Source organism: Pongo abelii, chromosome 7 (genome assembly GCF_028885655.2).
Source record: "Pongo abelii isolate AG06213 chromosome 7, NHGRI_mPonAbe1-v2.0_pri, whole genome shotgun sequence".
In the NCBI taxonomy this organism is placed as follows: domain Eukaryota; kingdom Metazoa; phylum Chordata; class Mammalia; order Primates; family Hominidae; genus Pongo; species Pongo abelii.
In genome coordinates this window covers 13,759,218-13,779,134 of record NC_071992.2, presented here as the reverse complement: position 1 = coordinate 13,779,134, position 19,917 = coordinate 13,759,218, and the positions used below count along the sequence as shown (strand labels likewise).

Genomic DNA, 19,917 nt, shown 5'->3' with positions numbered 1-19,917 from the left:
TTTCCCTTTCATGATAACCTTTTGTTTGGAGGGGTTTTTTTTGTTTTGTTTTGTTTTTTGAGACAGAGTCTCGCTCTGTTGCCCAGGCTGGAGTGCAGTGGCATGATCTTGTCTCACTGCAACCTCCACCTCCCGGGTTCAAGCGATTCTCCTGCCTCAGACTCCTGAATAGCTGGGATTACAGGCGCGCACCACCATGCCTGGCTAATTTTTGTATTTTTAGTAGAGATGGGTTTTCACCATGTTGGCCAGACTGGTCTCTAACTCCTGTGACCTCAGGTGACCCGCCCACCTTGGCCTCCCAAAGTGCTGGGATTACAGGCATGAGCCACTGCGCCCGGCCTGTTTGGGGGTTTGTTTGTTTTGTTTTGTTTTAAAAATAATTCACACAAATCCAATCCTCTGTAGCATTCTTCCCCACGTCTTCCTATTTGGAATTCCTCTTCCTCCTGCTTTCTCTAACACCTGCAACAGAAGGAGAGCCCATCTCCCCTCCTCCAGGCCACTCTTCCTCCCGGGACGCCCACCTGCTGCAAAAGCGTCAACGTCTTGGCATCTCCAGAGTCCCTGGGGAGCTTCCTTCCCCAAGTGTCCATTACAACACTGGGATGAGAGGCCAGGTAGAAACTTCAGGAAGATTCCACTTTGAAGTGTGAGGCTCTACCAGACACAAAATAAATATTCCTGGGGGCCAGAATAAACATCCAGGGCCAGCAAGTGAAGCTGGCTTACGTGGCATGTATTAATATGCAGGGGAAATTTCCCCAGCAAGGTTGCAGGAAGCTGAGTCACCTACTAAGAAGGGCTTTATTTTTGGTTCTAAAAGACAGAACAATGGCAAAGTAAAATATTGTTCTATATCAAAGTTCTTTAAACTTACTGTTCTCAGCATCTTCATCAGTCCCAGATGAACCTTGATACTATACAAATTGCAAGAACACAAGAACAATAGATGCTTTCTTTAGATTTTGTATGAGATTTCTCTGGAATTTCTAAAAATCCTAGAAAGGGGCCGGGTCCGGTGGCTCAGGCCTGTAATCCCAGCACTTTGGGAGGCCAAGGCTGGCAGATCACTTGAGGTCAGGAGTTCGAGACCAGCCTGGCCAACATGTTGAAACCCCATCTCTACTAAAAATACAAGAATTAGCCAGGCGAGGTTGTACACATCTGTAATCCCAGTGACCTGGGAGGCTGAGGCAGGAGAATCGCTTGAACCCGGGAGGCAGAGGTTGCAGAGAGCCGAGATTGTTCCACTGCACTACAGCCTTGGGGACACAGCCAGACTCTGTCTCAAAAAAAAAAAAAAGAAAACCTAGAAAGGAACCATGAGGCACCACTTGAAGCTTAAATGAGGTGGTTTTATGATGTTGGGAGTATAGAAAATCATTCCTCAAAATATGGCACCTGAGCACACTGGGCGCTTTTGAAAGCTGAGCGGCCTCTAAGTAAGCCTCAGAACGAAGGTCCCTCTAACCTTGTCTTGTGCCTCCCCAAACCACAAGGGCAGGGACTATTCCTGGAACGTCCTTATCTGACCAAGAGAGCTTACCAAAAGAAACATAAATGCTTTCTATGCCCTCCCTGGAATCTCATTACCTCAGAAAAAAAGCCTAACGAATGTGACCACACCTGACAGACTTTTTCCCAAGATAATGTCTGCCTCTCAGGCCCATTCAGATTCCAAAGAGAATCACTTACAAGTTCATTTCGGTCTCTGTGGTCCATTCATTCTCCCTAATCATCACTTACTGCCTCTCAAAAGAACTGTCTACATTCTCATCTCTTCCCTCCCCTATGAAAAAGGGTATAGCTTCTGTATCCTACTGTGATTCCCCTCGAATGTTAATAAATTTATTTGCCTTTGTAATCTTCTTATTCTTATTAATTTGCCTTTCATCAGTTGATTTTCACTGAACCTTCTTCTGAGATCAAAGGGAATGTTTTCCCTGCACCCCCTACAATGAAAAGAAAGCATTCGCGTGGATGGCACGCACACTTAAAAACCTCACCATCCACAAGTGCCCAGAGCTGGTGCGAAAGGCTGAGACTAATTCATGGAAGTAAATTAATAGTGGGACACACTGTAAGAAGTTAAAACTTCCGAGGTCAATGTTGCAAAGGAGAGCTAAGGCCTTCTACAACATTATTCTCTTAGTAACAATTTAAAAAGTAAAATGAACTTGAACTTGTCATTCATCTGTATGTATCACCATATATAGTGATATATTTAGATATACAATGGTCCCCCATCATCTGTGGTTTTTGCTTTCAAAGGTTTCGGCTACCAGCCATCAATCTGGGTCTGAAAATATTAAATGAAAAACTCCAGAAATAAACAATCATTAGTTTTAAATCTAGCACCATTCTGAGTAGCATGATGAAATCTCGAGCTGTCCAGCTCCATACCTGCCAGCACCATGAACCCTCCTCTGTCCAGTGTCCCCACACTGTAGACGCTCCCCTGGGAACCCTCCTCTGTCCAGTGTCCCCACACTGTAGACGCTCCCCTGGGAAACCCCCTCTGTCCAGTGTCCCCACACTGTAGACGCTCCCCTGGGAAACCCCCTCTGTCCAGTGTCCCCACACTGTAGACGCTCCCCTGGGAAACCCCCTCTGTCCAGTGTCCCCACACTGTAGACGCTCCCCTGGGAACCCTCCTCTGTCCAGTGTCCCCACACTGTAGACGCTCCCCTGGGAAACCCCCTCTGTCCAGTGTCCCCACACTGTAGACGCTCCCCTGGGAAACCCCCTCTGTCCAGTGTCCCCACACTGTAGACGCTCCCCTGGGAACCCTCCTCTGTCCAGTGTCCCCACACTGTAGACGCTCCCGTGGGAACCCTCCTCTGTCCAGTGTCCCCACACTGTAGACGCTCCCCTGGGAACCCTCCTCTGTCCAGTGTCCCCACACTGTAGACGCTCCCCTGGGAACCCTCCTCTGTCCAGTGTCCCCACACTGTAGACGCTCCCCTGGGAACCCTCCTCTGTCCAGTGTCCCCACACTGTAGACGCTCCCCTGGGAACCCTCCTCTGTCCAGTGTCCCCACACTGTAGATGCTCCCCTGGGAACCCTCCTTCGCCCAGTGTCCCCACACTGTAGACGCTCCCCTGGGAACCCTCCTTTGTCCAGTGTCCCCACACTGTAGACGCTCCCCACCTGCTCATCACTTAGGCACTTTCTCAGTTATCGGATCCACTGTCAGTGTTGCAGTGCTTAATACGTCACCCTTATTTTACTCATGATGGCCCCAAAGCGCAAGAGTAGCGACACTGGCGATTTGGATCTGCCAAAGAGAAGATGTTAAGTGCTTTAGTAAAAAGCTGAAAGGTCTTGACTTAATAAGGAAAGAAAAAAAATTGCATGCTGAAATTACTAGATCTACAGTGAGAACGAATCTTCTATCTGTGAAACTGTGAAAAAGGAAAAATAAATCCGTGCTAGTTTTGCTGCTGCACCTCGAACTGCAAAAGGTATGGTTACACCACCTGCTAAGTGCTTAGTTAAAATGAAAAAGGCATTACATTTGTGGGCAAAAGATATGACCGGAAACATTTTCCAATTGATGGCAATTGGGTTTGGTACCATTGGTGGTTTCAGGTATCCAATGGGGGACTTGGAAAGTATCCCTCACAGATAAGGGTTGGGGGAATGACTCTGTAGCAAGGGTCCCCAGCACCGGGGCCATGGACTGGTATGGGTCCATGAGCAGCACAGAAGGAGATGAGTGGTAGGTGAAAAGGCAAAGCTTCATCTGTTTACAGCCACTCCCCATTGCTCAAATTACTGCCTGAGCTCCATCTCCTGTCAGATCAGGGCAGCATGAGATTGTCACAGGAGTGGGCAAACCCTATTGTGAACTGTGTATGTGAGGGATCTAGGTTGCACGCTCCTTGTAAGAATCTAACGCTTAATGATTTGTCATTCCCATCACCGCCAGATGGGACCAACTAGTTGCAGGAAAACAAGCTCAGGGCTCCCACTGATTCCACATTATAGTGAGTTGTATAATTATCTCATTATCTATTACAATGTAATAATAGTAGAAATAAAGTGCACGACAAATGTAATGCACTTGAATCATCGTGAAACCAGCCCACCAACCCCAGTCTCTGGTGCCAAACAAGGTTGGAGACAGCTGCTCTATGGTGATATAGACATATAGTGAGATGCACACACACCCTGCCCTTTGTTGCTCTATAATGGTCCTACGTGTAAGTATGTCCTTAAGAAAATGTGCACAAGGACTTACACCATCCTCTCCTCACTGACCCTTAAAAGGTCTGACACCATCTGAGCCAAGTCAAAGCCGCCTCTTCCCACCACTCACTCCTCCCACCACACCTCCCTGCAGACGCGTGTGCCACTTGGCTCCATTTTGCTCGCTAAGGGTTTATATAAATACAAATCCACCCAAGAAAGGAAAACTATTTCCCCTTTTCCTGCTCTGGATAAAGTTCCAGCAGACTTGGCTAAGGATGAGACAAGCTTCACAGATCAAAGAGAGTTGGGGAGAGGCGGAGGGGGAGGAGCAGAGCCCAAACCTAGCTCAGCCCTCTCCTCTCACAAAACGCAAGTCAAGTTTATAAAAAGCTCACAGTGCTGCACTGAAGTGCTTTCAAAAGGTTACTCTTTATTTTGATAGCCTGTCACCTACTGCTTACTGGAAAATGGTTCCAGGCTCAGAGAAGTTACTGCAGACGGCATAAAAGCATTCAGACGACCACGTTCTCCTCCCAACGTTCTTTTTCCTTTCAAGAGAAAATAAGAGGAACCTTTACGACCTGAAATTATAAAACTAGCCCCCAAAGACTGTATCAAAATCTACCTGACTTTGAAGTACTAAGGGGAATCATGTGAAGTCCTTAATAATGATCAGAAGCCAGGCTGGGCGCAGTGGCTCGTGCCTGTAATCCCATCACTTTGGGAGGCTGAGGCGGGCAGATTGCTTGAGACCAGAAGTTTGAGACCAGCCTGGCCGACATGGTAAAACCTCATCCTACTAAAAATACAAAAATTAGCCAGGCATGGTGGTGGGCGCCTGTAATCTCAACTACTCAGGAGGCTGAGGCAGGAGAATCGCTTGAACCTGGGAGGTGGAGGTTGCAGTGAGCCTAGATCATGCCACTGTACTCCAGCCTGGGCAACAAAGCAAGACCATCTTGGGAAAAAAAAAAATGATCAGAAGCCATATACAGTCAACTCCTGAACAACAAAGGTTTGAACCATGCAGGTCCATTTACAGGAAATTTTCTTCCACCTCTGCAACCTCCTGAGAGAGCAAGTCCAACCCCTCCTCTTCCTCAGCCCACTAAATACGAAGATGATGATGAAGATCTTTATGACGATCCACTTCCACTGAACAGTAAATACATTTTCTCTTCCTATGATTTTCTAAACATTTTCTTTCCCCTAGCTTAGTTTATTGTAAGAGAACAGTATATAATATATAAAACATACGAAATACATGTTGATGGACTATTGATGTTATCCGTTAAGGCTTCCAGCCAACAATAGGCTATCATTAGTTAAGTCAAGGAATCAAACGTTATATGTGGATGTGATTCCACGGGAGGGGGCTAAACCCAGAGTTGTTCAAGGGTCAAGTGTATTTGCTAAACCCCGAGTTGTTCAAGGGTCAAGTACACTTGCTTCTTGTCTCCTAACATTTCTACAAATTCATTTTTCTCCAAGGAAGGGAGGAAGGAGAAGTGAAGGTTGGGACTGGGAGGTCTGGTAGAGCTGAGGCCTCCCTGAAGAGTCCTGGGAGAGAAGAGAAAACCCACAGGCTTGAAGTTGGACCCACAGCGCCTCAAGGCCAGAAGGAACCTTGAAATGGCTCAACTTTCTCCTTTTGCTCATGAATAATACCGCGCGTGCAGAAACATCTCCCACAGCACTACAGGGAGAGGATTCCGGCTGGAATGCTCTATCAACACCAGCTTTTCTTTATCTACTCCCCTACCCAAGTGTCATCTGCAGAATAAAATCCAGCCAGGACTTGAGGCCATTTGAAATCCACAGCATCTATGATGACAGGAAAAGCACTAAATTGCACAACTAATTTAAACCCAGCACTCCTAAACCTCTTCAACCTCTGAAAAATTGTAATTGCAAACCAGAATAAATTTTTTTTTTTTTTTTTTTTTTTTGAGACAGGGTCTTGCTCTGTCACCCAGGCTGCAGTGCAGTAGCACAATCATAGCTCACTGCAGTCTCAGCCTCCCAAGTAACTGGGACCACAGGCACACACCATCATACCTAATTTTTTTATTTTTATTTTTTGTAGAGATGAGGTCTCGCCATGTTGCCCAGGCTGGTCTCAGACTCCTGGTCTCAAGTGATTCTCCCACCTCAGCCTCCTGAAGTGCTGGGATTACTGGCATGAGCCGCCATGCCTGGCCAAGGCCAGTGTTATTCTCCTTTGGGTAACTAACATCCACCTGACACATATTAGCTGATGCTGCATCTCCTCTGTGGGGACGTAAGCTCCACAAGAGTGGGATTTTCCTTACTCACTGTTGGATCCCAAGCATCCAGAACAACGCCAGGCACACGGCAGGCCCTACATATATGTTAAAGAACTAAATTCATCCATCCCCGAATCCATAAGTTGGGGCATAAACACAGAGGTCTCTCAAGTGCCCTCAGGTGTGTGGTTCTGAATCCGACACTGGTGTGGCACAGGGTTAGGCTGCGGGGGCCAGAGTCCACACCCTCTTCTTCCACAGGGTACACAAGTCCCCAGCTAGGAAGCTTCCAGACTTCCCTGGGCAGTACCACCTTCCCTGCATGCCATCCAAGGGCAAACAAAAAACCCCAAAACCAGAAGCACTCCAGGAAGTGGTCACCCTGCTTTGCTGTCTTACCGGATTACTGGATCTTTTTCAAACTAAAGAGAAAACCACAACAAAGTCAAGTTTCATGTGGGGCGATTCTAATGCCAACCTCTTAAAATATTTTCTCAATTTTGAGGATTACATGGCTCAGAGAAGCCTGTAAGTGTAGTGCAAAATGTCCTCTTCTGAATCGTAGTTGCAAATTGCTTCCTTTGATGGGGGAAGGCAGAGATACGAAGAATCATTTAGTGGTTCGGGGGTGTTGGGTAGGGGGAGACTGAAGCTGGAGTAAGATCTTAGCATCCCCCTTTTTGTCCTCCAGTCTTGGTTACTTACACGGGCTGGTCAGTACCCTGCTGGGTCCCAGGTGGTGGGCACATCTCTGGACATCTTTCTTTCTGCAGTTCTCTCCTCTGGGTCGGCTATCTAGGCCACCCTCCTGGCACCACAGCCTGGAAACTCTCAAGACAGTAAGCTGGGGCAATGACAGGGCTTGCCTCCTTCATTTCTCATAGCTCAGGATCACTGTCCTTTGTTGCCTGATGCTCACGGTCTTGGAAATCATTACTTCTTATTTTTGACTGGGGTTTCTGCTCTAGGTGTGTGAATGAATATGGTTCCTGTGACACTGTCTTGTCAGGAAGGGGTAGTGTGGCTACAGGCATGCTTTGCTTTTGCTTTGTGCTTGTTTTTGCCATAGGTTTTTTAGTGCTTGATACTGTGAATAAAATACAGTCAGGCACTGTCTAATGACTTCTTTTTTGCTTTTTTGAGATAGAGTCTCGCTGTCACCCAGGCTGGAGTGCAGTGGAGTGATCTCAGCTCACTGCAACCTCCACCTCCCGGGTTCAAGCGATTCTCTGGCCTCAGCCTCCTGAGTAGCTGGGGTTACAGGCGTGCACCAACACGCCCAGCTAAAGGTTGTATTTTTAGTAGGGACGGGGTTTCACTATGTTGGCCAGGATGGTCTCAAACTCCTGACCTCAAGTGATCCATCCACTTCAGCCTCCCAAAGTGCTGGGATTACAGGCATGAGCCACTGCACCTGGCCTTCATACAATGACTTTTTGATCAATGGTGGACCCCACATTTATAAGGGTGGTACCATAAGATTATAAAAGAGCTGAAAAATTCTTATCACCTAGTGATGTCATACAGCAATGCATTATTCTCATGTTTGCAGTGATGCTGGTATAAACAACCTACTTCACTGCCAGTCATAAAATGCTAGCACATAACAATTATGTACAGTATATAATAATAACAAATGACTATGTTACTGGATTATGTGCTTACTATACTATACTTTTTATCATTCTTTTAGGGTGTACTCCTACTTATTTTAAAAAACTACTGTAAAACAGTCTCAGGCAGGCCCTTCGGGAGGTGTTCCAGAAGAAGGAATTGTTATTATGGGGTATGACAGCTCCATCACTGTCACTGTCCCTGAAGACCTTCCAGTGGGACAAGATGTGGAGGTAGAAGACAGTGATATTGATGATCCTGACCGTGTGTAGGCCTAAGCTAATGTGTGTCTTCATTTTAACAAAAAAGCTTTAAAAGTTAAAAAAACTATAAAATTTAAATAGAAAAAAACTCATACAATAAGGATATAAAGAAACAATATTTTTGTACAGCTGTACAATGTTTGTATTTTAAGCTAAGTGTTATTGTAAGAATCAAAAAGTTAAAAATATTAAAAGTTTATAAAGTAAAAAAGTTACAGTAAGCTAGGGTTAATTTGCTATTAAAGAAATAAAGACTTAATAAATTGGATGTGGCCTAAATGCACAGTGTTGAAGTCTACAGCAGTAATAATGTCCTAGGCCTCCAAATTCACCCACACTGACTCACCCAGAGTCAGTGTGGTGACTCTTCCATTCCTACAAGCTCCATTTATAGTAAGTGCACTACACAGGTGTATACCACATTTTTTATCTTTTTTTTTTTTTTTTTTTTTTTTTTGAGACAGAGTATTGCTCTGTTGCCCACGCTGGAGTGCAGGGGCATGATCTCGGTCACTGCAATCTTCACCTCCCAGGTTCGAGCCATTCTTGTGCCTCAGCCTCCCAAGTAGCTGGGATTACAGGTGTGTGCCACCACGCCCAGCTAATTTTTGTATTTTTAGTAAAGATAGAGTTTCACCATGTTGGCCAGGCTGGTCTCGAACTCCTGACCTCAAGTGATCTGCCCATCTCGGCCTCCCACAGTGCTGGAATTAAAGGCATGAGCCAGCATGCCTGGTCACTATTTTTTATCTTTATACTGTATTTTAACTGTACCATTTCTATGTTTAGATACACAAATACTTACCATCGTGTTACAATGGTCACAATATTCAGCACAGCCACATGCTGTACAGGTTTGTAGCCCAAGAGCAATAGGCTAGACCCTGCAGCCTGGGTGCGTAGTAGGCTACACCCTGCAGCCTGGGTGCGTAGTAGGCTACACCCTGCAGCCTGGGTGCGTAGTAGGCTACACCCTGCAGCCTGGGTGCGTAGTAGGCTACACCCTGCAGCCTGGGTGCGTAGTAGGCTACACCCTGCAGCCTGGGTGCGTAGTAGGCTAGACCCTGCAGCCTGGGTGCGTAGTAGGCTAGACCCTACAGCCTGGGTGTGTAGTAGGCTAGAGCATCTAGGTTTGTGTAAGTGCACTCTGTGATGTTCGTGCAATGACACAAGCGCCCAAGGGTGCATTTCTCAGAACATATCCAAATTGTTAAGCAAGGAATGACTAGTTTCTTTTTAAACGGTAAGCCTGTCATCAAAGTTAAAAAAATTAAGCTCTTCCAAAAATGCTGAATGAAAAGACAAGTCACAGACTGGGAGAAAATATTTGCAAAGTATATATCTGATAAAAGACCTATGTGCCAAATATGTAAAGAACTCTCAAAACTTAAGAAAATAAATACAATATTTTTTTTAAATGGGTAAAGTTCTAACAGGCACCAAAGAAGGTAAACCGATGGTAAATAAGAGCATGAAAAGACACTCAACGTGACGCATACTGGGGAGCTGTAAATTAAAACCACATGAGATACTACTTCATGCCTGCTAGAATTTCTTTTTTTTTTTTTTTTTCTTATTTTAGGTTCTGGGGTACATGTACAGGATGTGCAGGTTTGTTACATGGGTAAACGTGTGCCATGGCAGTTTGCTGCACAGATCAACCCATCACCTAGGTATTAAGCCCAGCATCCATTAGCTATTCTTCTCAATGCTCTCCCTTTCTCACCGCCCCCCACACAGGCCCCAGTGTGTGTTGTTTCCCTCCCTGTGTCCATGGGTTCTCATTGTTCAGCTCCCACTTATGAGGGACAGCATGCGGTGTTTGGTTTTCTGTTCCTGTGTTAGTTTGCTGAGGATGATGGCTTCCAGCTCCATCCATGTCCCTGCAAAGGACATGATCTTGTTCCTTTTTTTGGCTGCATAATATTCCATGGTGTATATGTACCACATTTTCTTTATCCAGTCTATCATGGATGGGCATTTAGGTTGATTCCATGTCTTTGCTATTGTGAATAGTGCTGCAATAAACATACACATGCATGTATCTTTCTAACAGAATGATTTATATTCCTTTAAGTATATACCCAGTAATGGAATTGCTGGGTCATATGGTATTTCTGGTTTTAGGTCTTTGAGGAAGTGCCACACTGTTTTCCACAATGGGTGAACTAATTTAAATTCCCACCAACAGTGTAAAAGCATTCCTATTTCTCCACAGCCTTGCCAGCATCTGTTGCTTCTTGACTTTTTAATAATTGCCATTCTGACTGGCATGAGATGGTATCTCATTGTGGTTTTGATTTGCATTTTTCTAATGACCAGTGATGTTGAGCTTTTTTTCATATGTTTGTTGCATGCCTACTAGAATTTCTAAAATGAAAAACACTCAGCATAATAAAGTGTTGGTGAGGATGTGGGGGAACTGGAACTCTCCTACACTGTGGGTGGCATTTCTTGCAAAGTTGAAACATACACCTACCATGTTACCCAGCTATGCCACTCCTAGATATTTACCCAACAGGAAAGAAAGTATATAGCCATACAAAAACTTGTAGCAGCTTCATCTGAAGTAGTCAAAAACTAGAAACTCCCTCATTTGAAGCAATACAAGCGTCCGTTAAAAGGTCGGCAGATAAACAAACTGTGGTGTATTCATACAATAGACTACTACCCAGGAAGGAAAAGGAATGAGCCATGGATATATACACCAACATCGATGACCTGGGAATAACCATGCTGAGTAAAAGAAGCCAGACCAAAAACAGAGTGCATACTGGATGAGTCGATTACACAAAACTCTAGACAATGCAAGCTAACCTGGAGTGACAGGAAGCAGATGAGTGGTTGCTGGGGGTAAGGATGGCAGCCAGGAAGGAATGCAAGTGAGCAAGGAGTGAGGGTGATGGATACGTTCATCATGGGGTCTGGGGTGACGATTTTATGGGTGTATGTATATGTCAAAATCTATCATATTGGACACTCAACTATGCATTTTTCTGTGTGCCAGTTACATCTCAATTACAAACAAACAAAAACACAAAACCTATGGTTAACCCAAAACCTAAACTATTACCAAGAAATATCAATTGGAGTTATGGCACGACCATCCTCCCCAAGAAAATAAAATGCTTGACAGGTTCTGAGAGGGACAAATTTCATTGATCATATCCCATGAGTTTCATGCTAAAGAATCAGAGAATCTCAGATCTAATGCACACACAGGCAGAAATGCCATATAAGCATGCATCTTTCTGTGAAATATTTACGATTATTTCATTTGTGCCTCACTGTATTGTTTGTAAAAGAAAAAAGTATATTCTATGAGATGAAATTCAAGCTGAAGCTACACGCAAACATGTAGAAAGTTCTAATATTAATAATACTAGATACTATCTAATAATAATTGGTAGATGACACTACCTAGCAATGGTTATTATATCAGTAGGTCAAAGTAGTTAAAGACAGTTGATGGTTATAAACTTTGAAGGAGTAGCAATAACGTGGAAACACACCTACTGACTGAAGGACCCACATGTAAGAGCTGACATTTAGGGAAAGGTAAGTCAAGGTTAACATACTCTCACCAATCTCTAATCAACTAAATATATATATAAGCGTGGCTTCTTTCTCCTCTTCTTCTTCAACCTCAGGAAATGACCCCCTACCTGTTTACAAGGTTCAGAGAACTGTAACTTAAAAGTGAGACACAAGCTTTAGTTCATCCAACACTATACCCCTCCAAACGTTAAAGAGACGCGAAGGCTAAGGGTAATTAGAGATCAGGACACTGGCTGCTTTCAGTATAGAAGCACACAGCAATCTAGTGGCAGACTCTGAAAATTAGCTCCAAAGAGCACCATCTTCTCTCCATCTAGACTTAATATTACATCACTTCTGATAAAATGAGTACCATAATAATCTCTATCAGCTATGAGAAAATTTACCCTGGCTTCTATGAAAGGGGGGGGAAAAAGCACTTGATTTCTTGAGCTGAGAAATTACATCAAATTACATCCAAGCTCTTTGTTAATTGACGTCCATTTGTATCAGAGGTAATTCATTTAATAAAGCCATTTGAAATAAAAACTATGGGCAGTTGCCAACCTACACATACTTGACTTTCAAAAATAATAAATGGCCTCATTCCTCCTCTCAGTGCTCTCTCTGAGGCTTTCAACAATTCCACCTAAGAGGCCACCTGTATCCTTGGCCACAGCCCCAGCCTTGCTGCAGCCTCAAGTGCTGCTGCAGTGCCCCTGGACTCCATCCCAGCCCACAGATTGGGGGGGCTCTCGCCTCTCCTGTTCTCCTTGCTGTGGCTCTAACCCAGCAGTCCCCAACCTTTTTGGCACTAGGAACCAGTTTCGTGGAGGATGATTTTTCCAGGGATGGCTGGGGAGGGGGATGGTTTCTGGATAAAGCTGTTCCACTTCAGATCATTAGGCATTAGATTCTCATAAGGAGTGCATGGATCCCTAGCATGCAGAATTCACAATAGAGTTCATGCTCCTATGAGAATCTAATGTAATGCTGCCGCTGATCTGACAGGAGACAGAGCTCAGGTGGTAATGTGAGCTATGAGAAGCAGCTATAAATACAGATGAAATTGCTCACTCCTGCCCTGCAGCCCAGTTCCTAACAGCCCATGAACTGGTACTGGTCTGTGGCCCGGGGATTGAGGACCCCTGCTCTAGCCTGTATCTATCCATACGTTCTCACCTATGCATCCCATTATGGACTAAGAACACCAAGAAATCATGGCCACCCATACACCATACTCTTTCAGAATGTTCTAAGTTATGTGGGCTTTGTGGGTCCACCTTGAAACCTGACCAGCTTTCAGAGCATCACACTTCAGGGCTGGCTCTTCTCCTTTAAAGTCAGTAGACTCAGAAGAGTTTCTGGAACACAGCCCTTTGTGGTTAAAGACAATCCACATAATCCAACAGTAAATTTTGTCTGCACACCCTACAAACTTATTAAAAGTGACTTCTTAAGCACAGGCAAAGTCATACATCACAGGTCAACCTCAGGTGAAACTGATCTTCCATCTAGTTCATGGTTTATGCATCCCCAGATCCTTCACAATGCAAGAGCTACAGAGATTTCTATACTTCTATGAGGAAGAGAAGGAGAAGGACTGTAAAAAGCACAAGTACTTTCATGAAGTCTGAAAGGTGACTCTGCCATTTATCCACTGGATAACCCTGCGGGACTGACTTAGCCTCCTAAGCCTCATTTTTCTCATCTGTGAACTGTAGATAGTAAATGCCAAATATGGACCTTACAGGAACACTGTAAGAATTAAACAATACTTGCAATTGACTTAACCCTAGGCTTGGCACATAATAGCAGCTCACTCAATGTTGACTTCCTCCCTCACACCCTTGTTACCCTGAAATATAAAAACCAAAGTTTGAGCAAAAATATCTTCTGGAAAGAGAGGCGTCTATGATAGAAGCAACTGCAAGGGCCCTGACTTTCCTACTTCCTTCTCTATAGTCCCTGTCACTATCATTATATTTTGTCCCACTTCCAACACAGACCTTGTTCTATAAAGAATATCTAGCACTTTCACATGTTTCTGAAGGAAGTGTATTATTTGTAGCCCCTTTTTGGAGAAAAATTATTCCGCTTCAAGCTATTTATTCTACGGATACACTAACACATGTCAAAGAATACAATCTCAAGTCTTCAGTGTTGTTTCTGGAGTAAAATACTGAAAACAATCAAAATGCTCATCAATAGAACGCTGGCTAAATAAAGTCGGCTTATTTAATGGACTATCACGCAGCCAGTAAAAAAGAATCAAACAGCTCTCTATATACCAATATTTTGCAGTGTATATATTTAACTTTTAAAAAGCACACAAAACACTATTTCTATTCTACTACCATTTTGGGGAGGGAGACTTTCTTTCCCTACTCATTATATACATGCAAATATATACATTATAAACAAGTCTCTAGATTGTTTAAAACATAGAGCATTTCTTTAAGAATATCCAAGAATTGGCCGGGCGCGGTGGCTCACGCCTGTAATCCCAGCACTTTGGGAGGCCGAGGCGGGCAGATCACAAGGTCAGGAGATCGAGACCATCCTGGCTAACACGGTGAAACCCCGTCTCTACTAAAAATACAAAAAATTAGCCGGGCGTGGTGGCGGGTGCCTGTTGTCCCAGCTACTAGGGAGGCTGAGGCAGGAGAATGGCATGAATCCGGGAGTCGGAGCTTACAGTGAGCCGAGATCACGCCACTGCACTCCAGCCTAGGTGACAGAGCAAGACTCCATCTCAAAAAAAAAAAAAAAAGAATATCCAAGAATCTGGCCAAAGTGGCTGCCTCCAGGAAGGGAAATACATGGCTGTGGACAGAACAGACAACTTTCTTTTCCCCGCAGAGCCTTTTGTACCTTTTGAGTCACCCAGGCTGGAGTGTGGTGGTGTGATCACAGCTCATTGCAGCCTCAGCCTCCCAGGCTCAAGCAATCCTTCTGCCTCAGCCTCTCGAGTTTCTGAGACCACAGGTGCACACCATGCCCAGCTGACTTTTTCTATTTTTGATAGAGACGGGGTCTTTACATTACCCAGGCTGGTCTCAAACTCCTGAGTTCAAACTATCCTCCCCCTCCGGCCTCCCAAAGTGTTGGGACTGCAGGCATGAGCCACCACACCCAGTCTATATAGACTATCTATGAAACACAAAACTTAAAATAATCTATCCCAGTGTAAATTTAGTTTTTGTTCTGATTTTTTTCCCCTAGCACAGCTCTCTCACATTTAAAAAGTCTTCCTCTAAATTTATTTAATTACAAAAATTAACAGTGCTGGTTTGAATAAGTAAATAAATATAAAGATGTGTAAAGAAAAGGATATAGTCCTTTCCCTTACTCCCCCTTCCCAAGTCCCCAGGGTTAGACTGCTGTGTGCCCTTCCCTACACCTTTTTCCAAAAGCGCATGCACACACCAGGAATTTTTTGTGTTGATTTCTTTTCTTCCAAGCAGAATCATGCCATAAGCATAACTGCAACATTCTCTTCTTTCATCTGACGGTATATTATCTGACAGTCAGGTTAGCATGAGAATGGTATTTGCTCCCAAATCCTTTACTCACTTGATCTCAGTGTCTTTCTCTTCCCCACCCTGCGCATCCGCCCGCACTCACCCAAACAATTTTACGTAAGTGGACTAATATCATAAATTATTTTTTTCATGGAATCCCCCATTGCCGAATCAATCTCCTTGCATCCCCTTGAGGAAACGAGGCCACACGTCCATGTTCCCATCCTGTGGTCTTTCAGAGGCCCTCTCACTTGGGGCTGGCTCCCGCTCTGAGATTCTCTCTAGTCAGGATGGGAAAAACTCCAGGGGTGCCCCGGGAAAATCTCTAGCCGCCTGGCCAGGCAGTTAAAGGTGGCCTTGACCAAGTGCAAAGTGTGATTCCAGCCCAAAGCTGTGCTGCCATTTGCACCGTGGAATTAAATGATCTAAGTGGAGAAGCCACTGGATGCTTTGAACAAACCCACATCACACACTTGATGAAGAAAAAATAGCAGCAGTGAGAGAGAGAAGCTCTCAAGCAAGACCTGGCAAGGCTTCTAATTTCACTGTCCTTCCTACCCCTCTTCCTTTAAAAGCCAACAGAGATGAGAGCCTACGTGAGTCAGCACAGGGAAGTGGGGAGGCCTCTGGGTCTCAGTTCCACATATCTTCCCCCTGCCTGTTCCCAGGGGTCTGCAGGCCCAGTGGCCACTCCCTGTGAGTCCTTGGGTGTGAGAGGGAGCAGCTGCCAGATGGAAACGGAATGAACTGCCTGCCGGGGGATTAGCAGCTTCTGTGCAAAGCTTACAGGATGCCTGTAAGGCCCCTGTGGCAGGAGGTCAAAGAATCTTAACAAGGAGGAGGGAAGTGGAAATAGAAGGTCACTTACTACTAAGCCTATTTCCACCCTGCATTTTTGGTTCTTGGATTTCATCACGCCGAATTTTACAGAATGCAAGTAAGCATGTACAAAGATCGAAGATCGGCATGGAGAATAGCATGAAGCAGTCACCTCCCTCCCAAATTTGCTTACAACTCTTATGTCCATACAAAGTCGTTACTAATGCCAGAGGTTATGAAAATACAAGTCAATCAACACTGATTAATCACACTTTGATTTACGCCAGAGCTTCACATTTTCTTAAAAGGCGGGGGGTGCTTTTTAAATATCACACAAAAAAGCCAGCAGTGTTTAAATCTTCCTTTGATGTTGCTACACAGACTTGATGTATATTAAATCCTCCTCTGCCTCCAAGCATGCAAAGATGTTAGCAGATACTACGCAGGTTTTCCATTAAGATTTTGATAAAATCCTATTGCTATCAAGCCTAGTCTAGGTGCCTAATAGTAACTTTTCCAAATATGTGCAAAAGACAGTTGGGTTTACTCAGCATAGGAGCATGTGGACATCTGAGGAATTCACTGATTAACTTTGGATAAGCCCACATCAAAAGGAGAACAGCGCAGCACTGGCTTTGGGGGCTGGCTCCAGCTCTGCCATCTCCTAGCAGCGTGTCCCTCGACAAATGGCTCTGACAGCTCCAGGTCTGAGTTTGCAGATGTCTAAGGGCGAGGTCACTGCATGCCTCATAGGACTGAGGTGAAGCCTGCATGAGATGCTATACACAAGGGTGTAGCATGAGGCCTTGAGACCCTGGCCACACACAAGACGAGGACTGTCCACCCGGCCACGGGCAGCCAATTCCTCTGTGTGACAGCACCAGGCAGGCTGAGAGGAGCTGAAGCAGGCGGATCAGACTGTTCCCTGGGGATTTGAAATTGGGGTGAGAGATAGAATTAGTCTGTGGTGGGGGACCGAAGCCAAGAGGGGCTGGAGCGGTCGTTTGCATCGTGCACAGCTGCAGAAGAAGCTGGTCTGAGGGGAGAGGAAAATGGAGCGAGTCCTCAGGGAGAGGGTGAGATGGCACTGAGACGTGACCATGCCTGACGCAGAGGGACAGAGATGGGGGCAGGGTATGGAGCGGGAGACAGGGGACCATGCCAGGGGCACTGAGATGGGGACAGGGACCAAGTCAGGGGGATTGAGATGGAGACAGGGACCCAAGTCAGGGGGACTGAGATGGGGACAGGGACCCAAGTCAGGGGGACTGAGATGGAGACAGGGACCCAAGTCAGGGGGACTGAGACGGGGACAGGGGCCAAGTCAGGGGGACTGAGATGGTGACAGGGAACCAAGCCAGGGGGATTGAGAAGGGTACAGGGACCAAGTCAGGGGGACTGAGACGGGGACAGGGACCAAGTCAGGGGGACTGAGACGGGGACAGGGACCAAGTCAGGGAAACTGAGAAGGGGTTGGAATGACTGAAAACCAGAAAATCAGGACAGGAGGTACTGACAGGCTGGTGGCAGGAAGGGAGGGTAATAGAGCCAGGCATGGGATCCCGCACAGAGAACACAGACAGAAGACTGGGAAGGAGAGACAGAGGGACACAGAACAGTCTTGGATTCCAGTCCACACAGAGATTCTCTTTCCCATCCTTGGAATCTGGGGATAGCCCTCCTCCTGCCAGAATCCTGACTTTCCTTTTAAATTAGCTCAAGAGCTCTGACTAGAACACAGTAACTACAAACGGTTTTTCTCAGGGATATCCATTTTTCTCACTAACTGTAAATGTTTATTTGCAAGTTGTTATGTGGCTCTAACAAATTATTATAAAACCAGCTTCTGAAACCTTGCTTTAAGATGAATAATGTTTTTCTCTGTATCCAGAGAAATGTACTGTGAAGGCCCGGTGGGCATCACTGTCAGAACAAAAAGAGTAGGGAGCTGGACACGGGGCTCCGCGCTCTGATCCTGGTGCTGCGCTAACTCCCTGCAAGTTCCCGAAACACCATGAGTCCTCTGGGCCTCGCCCCTTCTACTGCAAAACGAAGAGACTGAACTGGTTTATCTCTAGGGTCTCTTCCAGCTTTAAATAGTCTGTTCCAGCTTAAAATACTGTAAAAATATATTTTCTGCTTAATTTTCTAGGCTTCATAAAACTCACAAATTTAGCATGAAGTAGAACAATCGCCTAAATAGGGCACATAAACATGTCCTTGGTTCTCCCAGGCCACCACTTCCCTAATTCTCCCGTCTTCAGTCTTTGACACAGGTAATGAACCCACAGGTCACCAAGAAGAGCATCATCTGCGAAATTTCAACAGACCCACGTTGGCTGTGCTCCATCTCTGATGTAGCACAGAAGATAGTGGGGGCTGAAAAAAGAAAGAATCTCGCCACTCAGAGATGTGCCTGTCTCCCTGGGCTTCAAAGACCTTAGCCACGTGGTGCATAATGTATGAGTGAGCGCTCACATAAAATGCCTGTTACGCAGTTCTCTATCACAGCAGATTTCCCTACAGGGAAGAAAACAACGGTAAATCGTATAAAAATAGGAGAGATTTAATTTTGTGCGTAAATAAACATGCTTTTCATTTGCTACTTAGCAAAAAACAGTTCCCCCTAGGAGCTCAGGCTACCTGCCTGCGAGCCAGAACTGAATCTATGCATCCGTACAGCTCTCTTGTCTGACACCTGACCAGCGGGGTCTTCTATGCTCCCATGAGAAGAAGCCAGTAAATAGACAGGCAAACTCCATAAATAAGGCCACCTTCTCTGGGGCTCTGCGGGGAGCAGGATGCCTGGAGGCCAACCTCTCCTTACCTTCCATCATCTAAGCATCTGTTAGAAATATGGGCCTGCCTCCCTCCCAGCACACAGGGTACCCCGGAGTCCTTACCCACTCCAGCACAGGAAAACCAGCCCTCACTTAGCCTCAGAAAAGATTCAGTCTCCCTTAAATGGCCTAGAACACTGCAGGCCATTTCAGAGTCTTCTGGCTCAGATGCACTGCTGGGGTGTGGGCTTAAAGGGCAATGAAAGTCTTTCTCTTTCTCTTTCTCTCTCTCTCTCTCTCTCTCACACACACACACACACACACACACACACACACACACACATCCCTTTCTGCTCCATCAGAAGAAAATGATTCTTGCCAATATCTATTATGTGGTCACTCATACAATATAAGATCCTGCTCTCAAATCTCACCAGCTGAAGAGATATAGATCATCTCTAAAAGATAAACCATTTGTAGTACAGATGGGTTTAGCAGTCAGAAGCCAGGCAAGGAGTCAAGAGTGAGACAGGGTATCCATCAATTCTGAAGTTCAAGGAAAGAAAATAGATTAGAGAACAGGTAAGCAAGCTGGAGGCAAGGCCCCAAGGAACCCAGGAAGGTGGTGTGCACAGCGATCGGACCCTGGAGGAAGGCTGCGCTGGCCTCACGGGAACAGATTTGCTTCTTCCAGTCAGATGCGCTTCTCTGCCCCCAGCTCACGTTTAGCATTTGCAGGTTCCCAGGCTAGACTCCTAGGGGACCTGCTTTCACCAGGGAAGGGAATAGAGGCAGTAGATAAGTCAGTGCAATCTCATGCTATCCTAGAGATTCTGCAAAATGCAGAGCTCCCCTCACAAAAGTGTAAAGGGACAGAAGACTGCATCAGCTTGCTAAGGCTATCGTAACACAGGA

The 19,917-nt window shown here is 45.4% G+C and overlaps 1 protein-coding gene across 3 annotated transcripts in view; it reads right to left on the bottom strand.

The window, feature by feature from the left end:
- The window catches only part of MFHAS1 (multifunctional ROCO family signaling regulator 1), a 109,401-nt gene that overhangs the window by 21,970 nt on the left and 67,514 nt on the right, over nucleotides 1–19,917 (bottom strand). The gene's annotated exons all lie outside the window — the stretch shown is intronic.